This window comes from Amyelois transitella, chromosome 7 (assembly GCF_032362555.1).
Source record: "Amyelois transitella isolate CPQ chromosome 7, ilAmyTran1.1, whole genome shotgun sequence".
Classification (NCBI taxonomy): domain Eukaryota; kingdom Metazoa; phylum Arthropoda; class Insecta; order Lepidoptera; family Pyralidae; genus Amyelois; species Amyelois transitella.
Window position 1 is genome coordinate 11,592,599 of NC_083510.1, and position 19,341 is coordinate 11,611,939.

A 19,341-nucleotide genomic window follows, 5' to 3' on the forward strand; every position below is an offset into this window, starting at 1 on the left:
AACATGTTTTTTATAATATTTTTGTGATAATACTAAAAAGGGTGATAAACATAGATTAAATTGTAAAGTCTGAAATAACATTAGACTTGAATTCAACATTTTCGACGAAAATAACATTCGAATCTGCCGGTACACCATATTTCTATTTGTGAACTCGTGAGAAAGTTAGCCGTCCACAGCTCGTAAATCGTGTATTTGAAGTCCACTAAATGGCTCCCCTTGATTAGATGCTAATTAAGAAAGAAGAAATTCGTTGTCGCCAGAAGCTCATAGATACATCGCATTGCATCTTATGTCTCTAGTACTTATTCAATCGTAAATGCGGCGTCCATCATCATCAATATTAGCTGTTTGTACTATTAGTTACATAAATTGACTTTCCCTTTAACCATTTGTTTCTAAAACAAGTATTTTCTCAATGTTTGCTTTATCAAGTACATCAATGTACGATCTTCATTCAATTGAAGTGTCAGTGACGCTTAATAAACTAGGAAAGTAAGAGTTGACACTGATCGTTCACCTCGAGGAAAATATTCGTCAAGTAAATATAACGCTATCAAAAAAACTAAATCACTAAACTAATATTGAGTTAATTACGTCATAATTACTTTGCTGAAGGCGGTAAAGTTGAGAGGAAAATCAAGTTAATAAACATATCTAATACTTTTAATGTTGAAGTGATAAGAATGTTACTATTCTTGTAGAAGTTATGTTTGTTGAGGAATTATAATGGTATACCTACAACCTTAACTGCAGGAAGTAATTATGTGCTTAGAAAAACAAACAAATTTGAATAAAGTTGTAAATAATTTTACGTAACTGCACCACTGTGGCAGTCTAAAGTTATTTGTTTTGTTAATTATATAGTATCAAGTAAAAGTTACTGTAACTATCCAAACAAAACAATTTTTCAAACATCATTACACCTATTTTATTCACTAGGAGCTGGTTTATAGGCAAATATAGACGGGAGTGAATTTATTATTCAAATTATGTCATTAAAGAGTGTATCATATGTCGATTTATACGGTGTAAGCATGCGAGCTCAATTAGTCAATTACAATTTTCGATTAGCGTTCGAAGCGTATCCAGGCAGACCGCAGGCAGACTGGTTTTGTGAGGCTTGCAGGGAATCGATACGGGTGGTCAACTGCCCTTTTGAGTCTCAACTTGCATCTGCTTTCTTTCATCGTAAATTGTATTACTTTGTTCACGACGCTTGTTACAAAGGAGGAGTCCAAAAATGTGTTTAATTGGGCTCTTGATTATTATGATTTACAGCTCTTTGTTGTTTCGAAGTACTATAATTGTCCACCGTAAATCATTCGAAACCAACTGCTTTCTTAAAATTAGCAATGTTTTAAATAATTACACGACTACTATCAATTACATCAGATTTTGAATAACGTTCGGTTCTCACTAATATCGCATGTATTATACCATTATATACTTGAAAGATATGCTAAGAAATATTCATTTCTATTGGGATCACTAAAGAATTTGCTGACTGCCCAAAGTGCATTGCACTGCCACGTCTAATCCAATGACTCATAATAAAGCTGTACGTTCCAGTCGGTTATTATTAGATCATTCTGTTTCGGAAGTTACGATTCGAACGCTCTCAGCGATTTGTCTTTCAATTTTACTAATCAATAATGGCTCACATGGTTAGTTTTGAACAATTCGTGAAATCATAGTTTGACTTTTCGCACCACAAATTATATTTAATCGCGTGATGTATGGGCTTGTCACAGTCATCAGGGGTTTGCATAGTGAATCACCAACTGGGAGATAAATCAATTTATATTAGACGTCGTAGTTAACTGCGGTCATCGTACGCCTCCCTCATTGCTGTATTGCGATTTCTTTGATACCCCAAGATTGGATATTCAGATTTATAAGTCACGTTCGAGAAAGCTCGTGCTGGGCTTTGTAGGGCAATACGGCTATCATATATTACATTATTAATAGGAAGCAACAATGATTTAGTACAACATGATTTACAAGTGTAATACCATAATTTTCCGTCATAATAATTTCATCATGTGTTTTGACTCGTGGCCATAATTTGCGATTAACCTAATTGCTCACATATAATTTGAATCGTAGATTATGTTACTCCGCGTAACACAGTAGCAACGAGTCTCTTTCCAGTCGTTGAAATGTCAGGGACTTTAAATCAATGGGGATTTATCGCAAAGGCTAAGCGATTCGTGATTTCATCTTGTTTGTTAGCATGTACACGATGTAACAGAACACGATGTACTAAATGTTTAACGACTTATTCAACTAATTCGTATATATGTGTCTGCATATAATCCAAAAGTAAGTTAATCATATTATGGTTATTATTCATTGAACTCGTATCGTAGTATTAAGGTTAGTTTTTGCTCTACGGATATATTTTAATGGCTCTCAGCGCAACGCTAATTTCGGATTCAAGAAGCATTAATATGGCAGCTAAAACCGCAATTGGGAACGTGCAGAGATGAGATATAGGCAGGCATGTATAGGCAAATAAATCATTCTTTTAAAATTTTGAGGTATCACTATGACACATGTTACTTTATTTTCTTAGAATATCGATTGACAAAATGTTCAAAATGTATGTTGCCTTAGTCAACATATTTGCACGCGGCCGTTAATTTATCAGGCTACAGACAGCGCGGCTCGTTAACAGGCCATTCATTTCAATCTACACCCGACTTATTGATAGGCGAGCTTGCGGATTTGCAAAATCGTGCGTGCGTGCCCCAAAGTCCTTAACGACTCGAGATAATTGTAAGTGCGAACGATATTACCACTCTATGTGTAGTAGGAGTTGTAAGTAAAAAGGAGAATTGAAAAAATCCTGGAATATTTAGTGTAGAAGAGTTTTTCTCGATTATGCAGATGCGTCTAGAAAACAAGGACAATTAAAAGAAAGTGCAGTAAATGGACATCGAAGTAACTGGGCAGTTTTAACAAAAAAATAGTAATAGAATTTACCGTTACAATGTTACTTCTTCAATATACTCGTATTACTTAAATATTTTTAAATATACTACTTTCTTTGAAGATAATGCTTTTAACAAAATTTTGATTGAACGTTTCCACTAAAGGGCCTCATTCATAGAATTATGTCTCATAGAAGTCTCGTTCTAATTTAAGCAATATTAAATTTAAGATTTAAAATATTTGTCCTTATTTTGATAATCCTGCGACAAATATAATCACGAACATGATACCATGATTAAATCAATCCTAGTTAGAAATATTTACGGCATGACCTATCTGTAGAGGGTCACTGTCCCAAGGGTAAATTCCACGGTGATACAGCCATTATGAATAAGACCCATGAGCAATATCCTGTCATAACTTTCTATGTCTTTACATGACAATCGTTCTAGATTTAGAAGTTAATAGCCCTAGGGGTTCAGATATTATTAAGGATTTTTATTTTCATAGATTTTTCTTGTTCACGTAGCGAAGTACAAAGAAATTATGTAGAATGGTTGCAATGGAAAGGGGACAGTCAGAGACTATCCTATCCTTTCGGCAAAGGGGCATGATTTTCTCTGTTTCTTTTTTTTCCATTTTTTGATTTGACCTAAGAAATTATGTTTGTGTGGGCTTCTGTCTGTCTGTATCGTTCATCATTTCAGAGTTATTTTATGGTCAGTGCCGTCAGGTCATAAAAAAAATCAAAAGAAGTCGACATCACAGTAGCAGAAACAAGTCAAATGATTATAAATTTAATTTAACGTGATAAAAAAGTCGAACGACAGTCGCAGCAGATTTTATAGTCCGTGCATGAATATATCAGAAATTGGTGTTTACCATTAATCTTGTGAATTCATATAAACACTTGAATGTTATTACCTGATCTTCTTAATTCTGGATAGGGGTCAGGCTTATCACGGATCCACTCTAGAGATGTTTCAACTGGGATAAAGACACAAGGATGATGATTTTTACAGATTTTTTAATTAATCACTAATTGTAGTGCTGTCAACGTATAAATAATGACGGCCATGAGTGCTTAAACATATCTTTTATTAAATATCAAATCATTTTTTTTTATAATTTTGTTATTATGGTGAGCCATTGAATTTTCTATGGATTTGCCTTATGCTCGAAAGTATTCAAACTGAAATTTATTCGGTAAATGTGCAAACTTAGTACGTGCTTACTGAAATAAATTTCGTATCCAAGTACCTTTATGCAAAGTTTTCTTTAGCTTAAATTTATATAGGTTTTTAGATTAGTATTAATTTTAATTTCGTATGTTTCTTTTTTTGTTTAATTCAAACGTTTTAATATTGTTAATTTGTACGTGTAAATAGAAATTAACAGTTTTCCAATCTGGCGAAGACATACGAAACTGGAAATCTTTAACGGCGTCTAGTGCATTTTCAATATGTTTCCGTTAATTCATTGACCGATATTTTTCATAATATCGCTTAGTGTCTATAAAGGTTTGCGTTTTATAGTTCCATAAAGCTGGATGAGGTTTCCTGATAGAAGCACTCGGGTTTATTGGCCGACGATAGCAAGTCATACAATGTTTCACGCTTTATGCAATATTGCATCGTTACATATCCTTACACTTTATACTCGTACGGTGTTCAAATATATTTTCATTATTAAAACAAGTGAAACGAAACCGCCGAGCTTGCATGAAGAGAGTTATGAATGTGGATGAAGCAAAGGAAGTATGCAGGGATCGTGGCAAGTGGAAAGAGGTAGTCTCTGCCTACCCCTCCGGGAAAGAGGCGTGAGTTTATGTATGTATGTATGTATGTAAAACAAGTGATAAAAAAAATGGCCGTGTGGTTCCCCTTTTAGGCGATGGGCTAGCAACGTGTCACTATTTCAATCTCAATTCTATCATTAGGCCAAGAGGCTGAGTGTGGTCTTTCAGTCTTTCGATGACTGTTGGCTCTGTCTACCTCGCAAGGGTATATACCCGCATTGACGTATATATATGTTTCATATATATTTTTATTCAAAAATTGACAATGTTTCAAAAATTCTACGTACATACATATAAAACACACGTCAATATCGCTTGCAAGGTATACAGAGCCAACAGTCTTAAAAAGACTGAAAGGCCACATTCAGCTGTATGGCTTAATGGTGGAATAAAGATTGAAATAGTGACAGGTTGTTAGCCCAGCGCCTACGAGAAGAATCCCAAGCTTATTAGCCTATTACTTCATGGGAAATACATATATGGAGTGGTTCTAAGCCGCGTCTCAGGGCAAATTTAAAATCCTAGTCCTATTCTTTTTCTAATGGTGCCGAAACCACACGGCATCTTTATATCATAAGTAAGTATACCCCACCATAAAGTACATGTCTAGACCGGCGCTACCTGTGTTCGCAATTATCATTTTGAATAATATTAATATTTATACACCATACAATAAACATGTAAATTGACATACGCACGGTTTCTTAGAATAAGTATATTCATCCTTATAAGACGTGATTGCTATAATTTTCCTTAATTGAAAATGAACGAATCCATATAAAGTGCCCCTTGTTAACGAGTTTTCATAATGTCGCGGGTCGTAAATTAAAACATGTATAGGTGTTAAAACCAGTCGAGTTTATATTTAAATAATTCAGCTTATGTTTTGATTTATCACATCATAATTTCCTTAACTGTCTGCATAACACCTACCTATCACCTACGATATTCTAAAAGGTGATAGTAAATTTGAAGTTAGTGTGTCAACTAACTAACCACAAGAGACACACTCCGGCTCGAAGGACCAATGGTTACCTAGACACTGCCGTATTGGGTCCAAAATTTAAACACGGGATAATAAGTAATCTGTTGTAAAGACTATCAGTTACAAAAATTGCCAAACACTATATGTATAAAAATCATACACACACATGGTCACGTCTATATCCCTTGCGGGGTAGACAGAGCCAACAGTTTGGCTTAATGATAGAATTGAGATTCAAATAGTGTCAGGTTGCTAGCCCATCGCCTAAAGAAAAATCCTAAATTTGTAAGCCTATCTCTTAGTCGCCTGATGCACATTTTTTCTATTTATTTCACGATAGTAAAGCTATATTCTTTATTGTATTAAAATTTGATTTACATTAAATCGAAAAGCTATTCTTTAGAGTTGTAGTTAAGTTGCACAGCTTCAGGGCAAACCTTCTCATGCTTTCTTATTGTGAATGTACTGGTGTTGTGGTCATGTATTGTCCGCCTCCCGCTATCACTTTTTGATTGACGTGTTTGTTCTAAATAATTGCATTCGTAATGAGATTCTGCCTTTTAACTACCTTTTTACAGCTAGTTAACTATTCGCTTCAAACGGGATTAGGTAGCTGCGTAAATTGCACAGATTTTACGACTACTTTCAATCTCGTGATTATTAATTAGAGAAACTTGGGTTTTCAGCGCCCTTTCACTGTATTTAACTTAGCATTATAATATAGTAACGTCATACCTACATAGCCCATAGCATTCGGAGATAATGTACCTTTTTATCAGTTAAAGAAATTTCATGTTTTGCTTAGTACAATTTTAGAAAACAAGCTTGTAAGGACAAAACCAATCAAACAAAAATACAAACCGTACCTCTTTTTATAATATAAAAATAGATTGCGCAATTCGCATAAATAAAAGTAAAAAAATTGATATCGCAAAAATATTGATCTTTATTACGGTTAAGGTCTTCGCATATTTTTCGTTATTCGCTTATGCAAAAATATTGTGAAAGTTTAACGCTGTTAATCTCGCTAGTAATCAAAAGTTAATGATCACAAGTTAGTATTAATTTATTTTGCATGTACAAATTATGCTTATTCGTGGTATCAACTACCTATATATGACTGTTAATTACTTGTTGTACTGAGTGAAATTTTACAGCGTTGTGAATTAGAACGCAATTACATTCAGAGACATAAAACCTTTAATGACTTCGCACGAAGGGAACCGTCCTATCCGATGGCTAGCGCTGGCCATTATCTCCACGATTGCCTTCGAGGAGAAATGCTTGTTTGATTAGCGTGCAGTTGTATCCTACATCTCCCCGACTCGACTATCATTTACTGGACTCATTATAGCGTTCTTTAATTGCACCTTAGAATGACGGTTATCAATATTCAAGACTTGTAGTCGAAAAAATATCATTTTAATATTTTCATTAAAATCCTTATAAAAATGCAATCAAATTTCATACAAAAGTTTAAATTACTCTCCTATAAATCTACTCTAGTGGTTATACATTTTTAATGCTTTCATTTTCGAAAAGCAAATATTTCGCAGACGTTGTGATCTCAGAGGAAACTTTATTTATTGAATGTCAATTTATTTTCGTTCAGATATTATACATCCAATTTTCAGACATCATAAGACCACGATAACACTTTCTCCATTACATTTGAATTATTAAACAAACGTTAGACAATTTATGGCACTGCTGAAATGTCCAGTATTCAAATCGATGTCGTGCTACGGAGGCCATAAATTCGTTGGTGAGTTATTGCACCATGACTCTGCGTATAAATACCATCACATTTACATTTTTGTCCCGTCCCGTGCAATACGTGTGTATAATGTAATATAATTAGTGGTGTCTCATTACTCACGCCAAATAATGTATTATGTGAAAATGTCGTGGGCAAAGTCCCGAGGGTGTTGCCAAAATCCATTATAATTTTTGGCGAATGCGATTCTAGTTTTCGCAAATTTTGTGGGATTAGCGTACGCGTACGTGACTGCTCAATGGGTCTCATCTATCGACAATATCGACATGTGCTCTCTCTGCTTTGTTCCTGCTTATCTCGTAAACGACACGTCACGGTTCAGCCATTGTGCGTCCCCTATTCGGGTCGTTATTCGATACGCGAGATCTGTGTTTTGAGGTTTAGTGGGTGGTAAGTTTGATGCGATGGCGTCGGGATGGCGGACTGGATCCTGCGGTCCACTTTGCGGTACAGCTCAGCGTGTAAACTTCGCCATGGCATCGTGTGACCACAAACACCACAGCTACTCAGACCTGTTTTTGAAACCTCTCGACCGGCCTGTTGAGTATTGCTCTCACGCCGACGTTCCGTGCAGAATGATAAATAAGAAGCAAGTTCAAAGGAAATGCACAAATGATTTCTTAATTTAAATGTTATGGATGTCGTCCGTAAGAAGTCGTTACGCAAAATGTCACGAACCGTCGCGCGTCGTCGTCAGGCTGCTTATGTCTCCGTCGAGTAGTGTTTCTAAGGACATTCGTAATAATATTATATAAAAATCTCTAGGTGCTAGGTGTACATTTTTTATAAATACGATTTCTTTCAAATTTATAATATTTAGCAACATTTTTGATGTAATTTCTATTCTTAATGTTCAAATTACTTACTGAAATTTTTCATTCAGAAATCACAATCAGGCTCACTAAATTAGGTTTGATAAAAATCTCATGAGTACGGGAAGTGCGCTACGGTTTTTTCCTTCAATGTTTTTTATCTATCACATACATAAATCACGCCTCTTTCCCGGAGGGGTAGACAGAGACCACATCTTTCCACTTGCCACGATCCCTGCATACTTCTTTCGCTTCATCCACATTCATAATTCTCTTTATGCAAGCTCGTCGGTTTCGAGTACTCTCTTTTTGATATATAACGATTCTATTATGTCCTTTAATGTTTCCATCTTAATTCATAAGCGTCTGCAATAAAGATATTGAAACCTTAAGCCTAACATAGCACTGCTCGGTGCGCCCATTCCGTCGCCGATGATTCATAGCGCATCTTCACTGCCCTAATCCTGATGCCAATTTTACAGCCCAGTGGAACGCGCGTCACTGTATTTAACTGCATTAAATTACTTTTTGCTTTATTGAGTGTAGGTTTTAAGTCCTTTCATAACAATCTGAGTTTGGTAGCATTAGTTTGATTGAAATGTACAACTTTTTTATTGGTAATATAATGTAAGTTTTTCACACCAAATACTTGAATCCTGCTAGAAGTGGGACAATTTTTTAAAGTGATTTTTAATAGTTTCAACTTTTTTTGGAAGTTATTTCAGGCGTCCTGAAATAACTTCCAAAAAAAGTTGGTTGGTTTGATACGCCATAATTTGTTAGTACAATATGATAAACTGATGATTATATCATATATTTAATTTAATTTAAACAAGATTCAATTTTGATATTATGAGCAGGTTCACATCTACTTCTAACAATTTCTACGTAATACGTGATATATGTATGATATGCGGCTATTATATAATTATTTCAGTCGCATGATTTTCAATATCAGACATAGGCCTGACTTAAATATTGTCACCTTTAATGGATGAAAACGACTTATTTGAAAGTAACCAATGTATGTAGTTGCTACATATACTCAAAAAAAATGCTAATTCAATTGTTTATGTTTGTGTAATAGTGGGCGTCTGCACCTGTCAAGCCTTTCTTTATGCGATCTCTGTTATCTTCTTCCGCGACATGAAAAGTTATGTTGTTGTTTAGAAAACTATTGTATACGCATAGCATCACATCAACAATCGTGTGCATTTTTAATTGCTTTCTAAAATGTCCCAGAGCGATATTATCAAAATTCAAAGTGACATCAATTACCGTGTGATTTTTACGATGCCATAAAGGGATTTCACTTTCCACATCAATTCGGATGTCTGCTTCTATCAATTTGTAAATCAATCTACCACTAATGCTTCAATCAATAAATCTACAATGAATCAATCGGTTCTAAACAGCTATGTAAACATGTCATTGACTACAATGGGAATGCCTGTTAGTTTAGTTAGATTTTGATGGATTAGATTTATTGAAGGCATCTGAAACGTTATTCAGTTGGGTTATTGCTTGCGCACGTATTTATAATATCAGTGTTATCACTAAATATGTTCACGACACTTAAAAGCGGCGTAGGAGTTAATGTCTAGAGTATAAATTTAGTGAAAAATATCATATTACGTCTCTCTTAAAAAAATCCTGGCATCACCAGCTATTCGGCAGTTAGCAATAAGTTTAATTCAGATCAAACACCGTTCGAGTAATTTAATGTTTTCATAAATCGTGAATCACGTTATTAATCGTCGTTTATAACGCATAAAGATAAAGTCTCATCTATTTTGGAATATCTAGGCTAGAGAATAATTGGTGACTCGGAAATTTAAACTAGGTATTCCTCTGATTCATGTATGATATGTTATATATTAAGCTTGTTGCCTACATATTCCATAGACTCATTTTACTTAAAGTTATAAATTATTTAAGGTTTATTGATACTTGTTATAGATTGATCGAGTTCTTAATGAATATAATATACTTCAGGATTTACATTGGCTACTTTTTCGCCCAGAATATAGAAATTCCACGGGTGCACAGCAAAAGAACACCCACTTTGGAACTTGTTCAATCGGTATGATTTTACTAAAAAAATTATTTGCAAAAGCCGGGAGTAATATTATGGACACATCTTGCATATCTAGTAGTAGGTAATGTAGTTTGGGCAAACATTGGTTGCATACATGATAAGTGTTCTGCGTTTGCATGCAGTATTATTTGCTTAGAGTTTGAATGACGTAACCTTTCGTCTAAGTCGTGGAGTCGTAGGTCGCGACGTGCGTCGTCATACTATCATCATATCCGTTAGAATATTAATATAAATAAATACAGTTGTGTGATGGTCATATAAATCCAAAGGTTTTTATATCTATGTGGTTTTGTGAAGCTTGATATTTTTTTTAAATAAAATTTCATTTGAAAACTGTGACTTATTATTTTAGTGTTATCGACGATTTTCATTCTTGAAAATTTATATCTAGAAGAAAATTGTTATGTATAGTTAATTGTTTTTCGCCATTCCGATATGACCGAATTAAATTTTGTTTTTAATCAATATGTATTCTGAAATTCTTTATTTACCATCAGAAACTTTTGACTTTTTCTTATCTTTAATGCTTCTTGGTTGCTATAATTTAAATTTCCGATATTTCTCTCTTCACTTTGCTCAGTTTTATCCATTTCCTGGTAAGGTAGGTTAAGTACCTCCAACAACTGGCAAATCGTGTTTCATCAGTTAATTGCCGAAAGCTGTATACAGGAAAACAATCATCTCCAATCAAGCGGGTATTGTCTTTTAATTGTTTCTTTTGATGATTGAAGATCGCATAATGTTTTCTATTGTATAAATGGAATATGATATAACGTGTCGTGGCCGACTTCGCCATTTGTTTCCGCTTTCATCTAAACTTCAAACAATACATTTGTATTGAACAATGAAAATCTTGATAATAGATATGCATTTTAAGATTATATTATCAGTTTTGAGATGGGTGGTGATTGCTTGGTTGAATCTAATGTGAATATTGATCTTCATACATACATACATACATAAACTCACGTCTCTTTCCCGGAGGGGTAGGCAGAGACTACCTCTTTCCACTTGCCACGATCCCTGCATACTTCCTTTGCTTCATCCACATTCATAACTCTCTTCATGCAAGCTCGGCGGTTTCGGGCACTTTTGACCTGACCCTTCACCAGGACGTCCTTAATTTGATCAAGATATGTTCGTCTAGGTCTTCCCACCCCGACCTTTCCCTCCACACTCTCCTTGTATATCTGCTTAGTCAACCTGTTTTCATTCATCCTCTCCACATGACCGAACCATCTCAACATACCCTTTTCTATTCCTGTAACTACATCTTCTTTCACATCACAACATTCCCTTATCACGCTGTTCCTTATCCGGTCACTCAATTTCACACCCAACATACTCCTTAACGCTCTCATTTCCACCGCATTTATTCTGCTTTCGTGCTTCTTTTGCCATACCCAACTTTCACTCCCATACATTAATTTCGGGACCAACACGCCCCTGTGCACAGCCAGTCGAGCCTTTTTGGATAGTTTCTGACTGCTCATAAAGGCATGCAAAGCTCCATTCACCATGTTCCCCGCGTTCACTCTCCTTTCAATATCACTATCACACTTGCCATCTGATGTAAACTTTGATCCTAGATATACAAACTCTTTCACTTGCTCAACTTTTTCTCCTCCAATCAAAATATTACATGCTGTCATTTCTTTCTCCATTTCAAAAACCAGTGTTTTAGTTTTACTTACGTTCACTTTCATTCCTTTCTCTTTTAAAGCTTCATGCATACAGTTTACCATCTCCTGTAACTCCTCCGCTGATGACGCCAGTATAACCTGATCGTCGGCATAGAGCAGACATTTGACGAGTAATTCATTCATCCTTAATCCACTTTCAGACTCTTTCAAATCTGTCAAACAACTATCCATAAATAGGTTGAACAGCCACGGTGACGCAACACATCCCTGCCTAACACCTTTCTCAATCTTAAACCACTCAGTGTGCGCTCCGTTTATCCTGACACAAGCACTCGAATCCTCATATAAGGATTTCAGTGCTCGTATCAAGAGACTGCTCACCCCATGCATAGAAAGTGCTGACCACAATTCATTCCTCTCAACTCTGTCATAGGCCTTTTCCAAATCCACGAAAGTGCAATAGACTTTTTGACTCTTGGCCAAAAACTTTTCGGCTATGCACCGCAAAGAAAAGACCTGATCAGTAAACCCATTCCCTTTCGAAATCCCGCTTGAGCATCCCATATTTTGTCATCAGTTTCATTCCTGACTCTATTAATCAATACCTTAGCATACAATTTGCCGACGACGCTAAGCAGGCTTATACCACGATAATTTTTGCAGTCCAGTTGTGACCCTTTTCCTTTGTAAAGTGGCACAATAACAGCCTTACACCAATCTTTTGGTACTCGGCCGCTTCTCCAACACAAATTGAAAAGGCAGTACAACTGTCTAGCTACGACGCCTTTTCCTGCTTTAAGCATCTCGACCGACACTCTATCATACCCGGCAGCCTTACCCGCTTTCATACTCTTAAGTGCTTCCACAATTTCAAACATTTCAATTTCGCCTTCCATCTCATTCTCTTTTTCTTCGCTATAGCAGAACTCTTTCTTATTTTCTTCCTTTTTTTTCAAATAAACTCTCAAAATAGTCCTTCCATATCTTTAGCACACATTCTTCTCCTTTCACAACGCTACCATCCTGGCATCTGATCCTAGTCAGCTCTCTGGTTATAGTTTTTCCTCGGGCTGACCTTACGGATTTCCAGAATACTTGATCTTCATTATTATATAATACTAGCTGACCCGGCAAACGCTGTTTTGCCAATTATTTTTATATATTATTACGGAACCCAATTTTTTTCCAAAATAAAATATAGTCTATGTTACTCGTGGATAATGTAGCTTTCGAATGGTGAAAGAATTTTTAAAATCGGTCCAGTAGTTTTTGAGCCTATTCATTACAACCAAACAAACAAAGTTTTCCTCTTTATAATATTAGTGTAGATTATAATATTAATATTAAATATTTAATTAATTAATTAATAATATTAATATATATAATATTATATTTATTATTCTTACCTTCCTTTCTGAAATTGAATTATAACATTGGTATACTTTTACTTTTTAAAACCGCTTAGTACTAATACTAACGTTGGCATTAGCTGAAATATAGATACGAGTATACTCGTAATATTTTAACTAGGTATCCTCTTTTGCTTGATTGGATTCCAACCATTTTAAACAAAATTCTGTATTTTTTCAACGTTCTTCTACCAGACCAGACTTACGAGTAATATTTTCTTAAAATGTAAGTGCAATAATTATTTCTGCAGTGTTATTTAAATATACGAAAGCTGTAGTAGTCGATACACATTCACATTCAGCAAAAGCTATCATGTATGCTGGGTGCAGCGCGCCTGCGTGTTACTGTCGTGATTGCATAGCTCACATCGCATCTAGGGTTACCAGGCGCAGCCTTAACAAATTTTGGACTTAGATACATAAAGACATGTATTTTACTTGATGGGTAAGCAGTGACTACATCTTTTCACTTGCTATGATATCTGCATACTTGTTGTGCTTCATTCCTCATCATAATTCCCTTAATGCAAGCTCGTCGGTGAAGATTAAAGGCTTATTTATTACCTAAAAAGTGTAATCTCGAAATTCAAGCTCTACTTTATGTGGTTTGGAATTAATTTTAGTACATTTACTTATATGACAATTTGTTATGAAAACTAAACTCTGTAACTCTTCCGCAGAACATTTTAGTATTGTTTATTCCATAAAATCTTATTCAAACTTTCGCATATAAATTCTATCTGTCCGAATAACCATTTGTTTTTCTAATAAAATCACTGTTATTACTGAAAATTGGTGTCCTCTAAAATGTTTATAAGGAGCCGGAAGTCGAACACGGGACCTCCGATGTCACTGACAAGCGCACTACCGCTGTGCCACAGAGGCCGTAGAGGCCTTATCAAGTACTATTATATTTTCTGTGATTTAATCTCATTTAATTCCCACAAATCTCAAAATTGTAATCATGTTGAGCCAAGCACATCACAACCCTATCAGCACCTGGTCGCGACGCATCGTCTGCGACAATTTCGCCGGACTTTCTCGGAACGACGGCTCCTTGAATGACGATACCCAGCTATGCGTTCCTATAAATGATCGGTGTACGATTACCTCGGGTGTTTATTGCAGCGGATGCGTTTTCTATTCCGACTGGTGCAGTCTGCTTTTGTTTTGTTTTAACGCGCAACATTAGATTTTGATTTTATGGCAATGCTCTATATTAGAAGACTTAATTTTCACTCCAGAATAGGACCACTCCATGTCTTTCCCAATGTCGTTAATCTCCTCTCTTACCTTTCTTTGTCGTGCCGAATCTAATAAACCTCGAATAAGCAATCTGTTACTATCTGAATGTCAATCCAATCTAAGCTATCCACTTGATCGCGGCTTTCAGTTTTTTTCGAGACGTTTAGTTCTATCCCGTAACGGATACAGAAGTGATATATGTATTTCAAACCGTAAAAATATCTTAATTTGAGGTATGAGTTTATTTCATAAAACGTTAGACTTCCGAAATAACAATGAATATTTCGGACATAGTTTTCGTGACAAATGTTGGCGGTCAGTCTTAAATGTTCCCAATAAATGCCACATGAAAATGGCTCCGGGCACACCTTCGAAATCTACATAAATGTCATTTTTGATGGGTATTGGCGCGTTTTAGACGGCAATAAACAAGAGAACGCAAACAGGCGGCCGAGTGGCTTTCTGCAAGTGTAAACAGTGAAGTCCTACCTTGGCCTACTTAGATGTGTCGCTTCATTGCGGTGCATATGGAATTTTACGTCTTTATCCCTTGCGGGGCAGACAGAGCCAACAGGCTTGAAAAGACTGAATGGCCACGCTCAGCCATTTGGCTTATTGATAGAATTGAGATAGAATGAAATTTTATAATTTTTGAAATTTCGATTGCAATCCACTGATACAATCTTACACTTTAAGATCATGTTAGGTTAACTGTTTTGTCTGGAATTTTGCTTTGATTACGGTATCACGGTTTAAGTGCTATCCAAATACATAAAATTAGGCACCTCGGAGTCTTGCAGTGGACTAGTCTTGCAGTATCAATTTTGTCCTCATGCAAGCTTGTCGGTATATGATTCTGTAATGAGGGACTTAAGGATCTATAGATACAATTTTGTGACTGTTTATTTTCCTAGTTAATGTAGATTTTAAATAATTATTCTGAAAAAAATCTAGATGGACATTCTCAGTCCGTGTCCCAGGCATTAGTCAAAGTCTCCGTTCCTGTTTTCTGTTCCGAATCTGTCAACGTGTTACTTTTACAAAACCCGTTCTTTTTTTAAATAATACGAGTATGAAGGAGTATTGATATTCTTGGTACCCCTGGCCTGACCTTTGTCAAATATGAAGACATATTCGGATTTATTACTGAGATCTCTGTTATTTATACTAATGTTATGAACTAACTTTCTGTCACTAAAAGTGTTGTAAAGTGTAATAAATAGTGAATTGTATTTTGTGTTGGTATAAATATATTTATTTAGTTTGACCCCACATAAAGTTCTCTGTCAGACCCAATGGTTGACTGGTAGATAATGCTCCTAGCAATAAGTCGGCCAATTGTGCTATACATTTTTTGTACAATAAAGTCTATATATATAAATTGTTACCTGCTTTTATTAATTGTTGGATGATTACAGCGTTCATGATATATCATCTCATGTAAATACGTTTTGTTGACAGAATTCTTCTGTCAACATAAGATATTCGGTATGTCATAATAAGAGCACTCATTTGTTTAGACGTAGTTGCAATTTAGTAATATCTTGAACCTGACTTGGAATAATGTCTGGATCTAATCCAATAACATCGCCGACGGCTAGTGCTGTCTCTTGTATAAATACCGTCTATTTGTTAACTTGTCTCTTTACTTCTATGTTTATATCTTTGTCATGGTTTAGATATATTTATTTATTAATGTACCTACACAAAATTATATACAGGAGCATTTAAAACAGTAATTGAAGTATAAAAGATTTTGTTTAAGATATTTTGTCTAACAATTTTTAATTTTTTAAATGTTAAGTGCATATGCTATTGCTGTCATTGTGTTACTGAAGTCTTCGTGTTATCTTACTCAAACTTGTATCAAAATATTTTTACATACATACAAAAAATTACGCCTTTTTCCCGGAGCGGTAGGCAGAGACCAAATCTTGCCACGATCTCTGCATACTTCCTCCGCTTCATCCACATTCATATATCTCTCTTCATATAAATATTTTTACTTCTACATTTTAAACTTACCTATCTTTCTGTCCCCGTGAGGTGATAGATGAAGCACGAGATACATACATAAAATCACGCCTCTTTCCCGGAGGGGTTGGCAGAGACTACCTCTTTCCACTATATAAGCACGAGATTATTAACAATTAATTGTAAATGTATAAATCTTGTGGCGTATGATTCTCGTCACCAATAAAAAGGAATATGACCACTCCATCTCCACTAAGGGATATGCTTTTAAACTTGAGATTCTTCTTTAAGGCGATGGGCTAGCAACCTGACACTAATTCTATCATAAAGCCAAACAGCTGACCGTGGCCTTTCAGTCTTTTTAAGACTGTTGGCTCTGTCAACCCCGCAAGGGTATAGACGTGATTATATTTATGTATGTTTGTATAAATGTTTACTAAAAACAAAACTATTCATATGTTACGTAATGTGGGCGTGTGTAAGGTTTCTTACCAGTGAATTAGCGCCGTATAATCCATTACGTAGAAGTTTAAGCCATTGATAAAAGAAAAGATAAATACCAAATTGACCTTCCTACGCTGACCTTCACACGAGATACCGTCGGCATAATAAATCACATGTCATCACATTCATTCACGGTAAATTTCAATGGAATCAAATCACTTTGTTACGTTCATACGGTCGAAATAGGAAGTTTTATCATCCCCGAGATATTGTCCGTCGCTCAGAACAAATTGGAAAGCTTATGGGCTGATAATCGTAAATGGGCTGTCCGGCCCTGGATTCAGGTATCTCGTCTGGTCGGTGCCATTGGGGTAATTTAAAGATAGCACAGAAAGGTATTTTAAAGTAGTGCTCTTCTTACATAATATGATAGATTTTACAGTAAATTTCCTAAATACATACATACATATAGTCACGTCTATATCCCTTTAGACTGAATGGCCACGTTCAGCTGCTCGGCTTAATGATGGAATTGAGATCTAAATAGAGACAGGTTGCTAGCCCAACGGCTTAAAAAAAAGGTTTGCAATTTTATAAGCCTATCCCTTAGTCGCCTTTTATGACATCCATGGGAAAGAAACGGAGTGGTCCTATTTTTTTTTGTATTGGTGCCGGGAACCACACGACACAACTTCCTAAATGATTAAGTTACATGTACGAGTAATGTCGCATGGATAAACAGTTTATGAACCCTCCGTCATACATGTGCATTGTCTCATTGAAGTTATTACCTAATAATCTTGTAGAATCGTCCTTCTGTGCATACATACATAAAATTATATCTGTATCCCTTGCGGGGTAGACAGAGCCAACAGCCTTGAAAAGACTGAAAGGCCACGGTCAGCTATTTATATACATATATGAGATTCAAATATTGGCAGGTTGCTAGCCTATTGCCTAAAAGTTTATATGCGACATCCATGGAAAAGATATGGAGTGGCCCTAGTCTATAGTGCCGGGAACCACACGGCACTTCTGTAGTTGATTTAATTTGCATATTTGCACCCCGCCGCGCATGCCTCGTCCAGTCTCCGCGATAACATCCGTTTCCTGGGTGGCGGCGCTGCATCACCACGCATCGACTCCCACCATTGTTTGGGTTCGTTAGGTCATCTGCATCCATTCAAATCACACTGGCCGTTCCGATACGACAGCGATCGGTTCCAAAATAAATTTTATGGTAATGCATGATGCATTGCACCACGGATGCAGAGAAGGTGCACTAGTGAGAGTCCAAGCGGTTTACTCGCTGTTTCGCTGGCTCAGCAAATAAAAAGGTTCACAGCCGGCAAGGCAATGTTTTTCCTCCAGACTTTCTGCACCCTCGTGGTGTTAAGGCGAGGAGGTTATATTTATGCGCCAATGTATAGAGTCTCTGCCTACCCCTCCGGGAAAGAGTCGTGATTTTATGTAAGTATGTATGTATAGAAACTTTGCTTGCGCGATTCAAGCGCAACACAGATAATGAGCGGTGTGAAAGAAAGAAGAAAGAGAGTCGGTTTTAATTGCGTATTCCATTTTATTATATATTCAAACTTCTTAAATTTTGTTGCTAAAATAGTGTACTTTTAGATCTTTTCGTCTCGGCACGTTAGGTCTTATTAAGTCCAAACTAGTATTTCCGCAAATGTCCCTTTACCTGAGTGCCATTTTCCCCGAATGTCATGTCTACTTTCCAAATAATAAAGAATAGGACACTCCATCTCTTTACCATGGACGTCATAAAAAGCGACTGAGGGATAGGCTAATAAACTTGAGATTCTTATTGTAGGCGATGGGCTGGCAACCTGTCACTATTTGAATCTCAATTCCATTATAAAGCTGAACGTGGCCTTTCTGTCTTTTCAACACTGTTGACTCTATCTACCCTGCAAGGTATATAGACGTGGTAATATGAATGTATGTCTATTTGACAGAATGCACACGTGTCAAAATGAAATTACCTTGTTACAAAGTTTACTACAACATGAGTTCCTTAACGTTGAGTTCCTGGACTTATGAAGCTTAGTCTCTGCTTCGTCTCTCCCGCGCCACTGGCATGCGCAATCGCATTTTCTAATACTAGTTGCAGTTGCACAAGCGTCAAGTGTCGTCGGCGTGGGTGTGCGCACTCTATAGATCTGTATCGATCATCTATCCGCTCTGTAACCGGATTGCAT

At 36.1% G+C, this 19,341-nt stretch overlaps 1 protein-coding gene across 2 annotated transcripts in view; it reads left to right on the top strand.

The window, feature by feature from the left end:
- The window catches only part of LOC106141103 (protein Shroom2), a 74,581-nt gene that overhangs the window by 29,948 nt on the left and 25,292 nt on the right, over window positions 1-19,341 (top strand). The window lies entirely within an intron of this gene.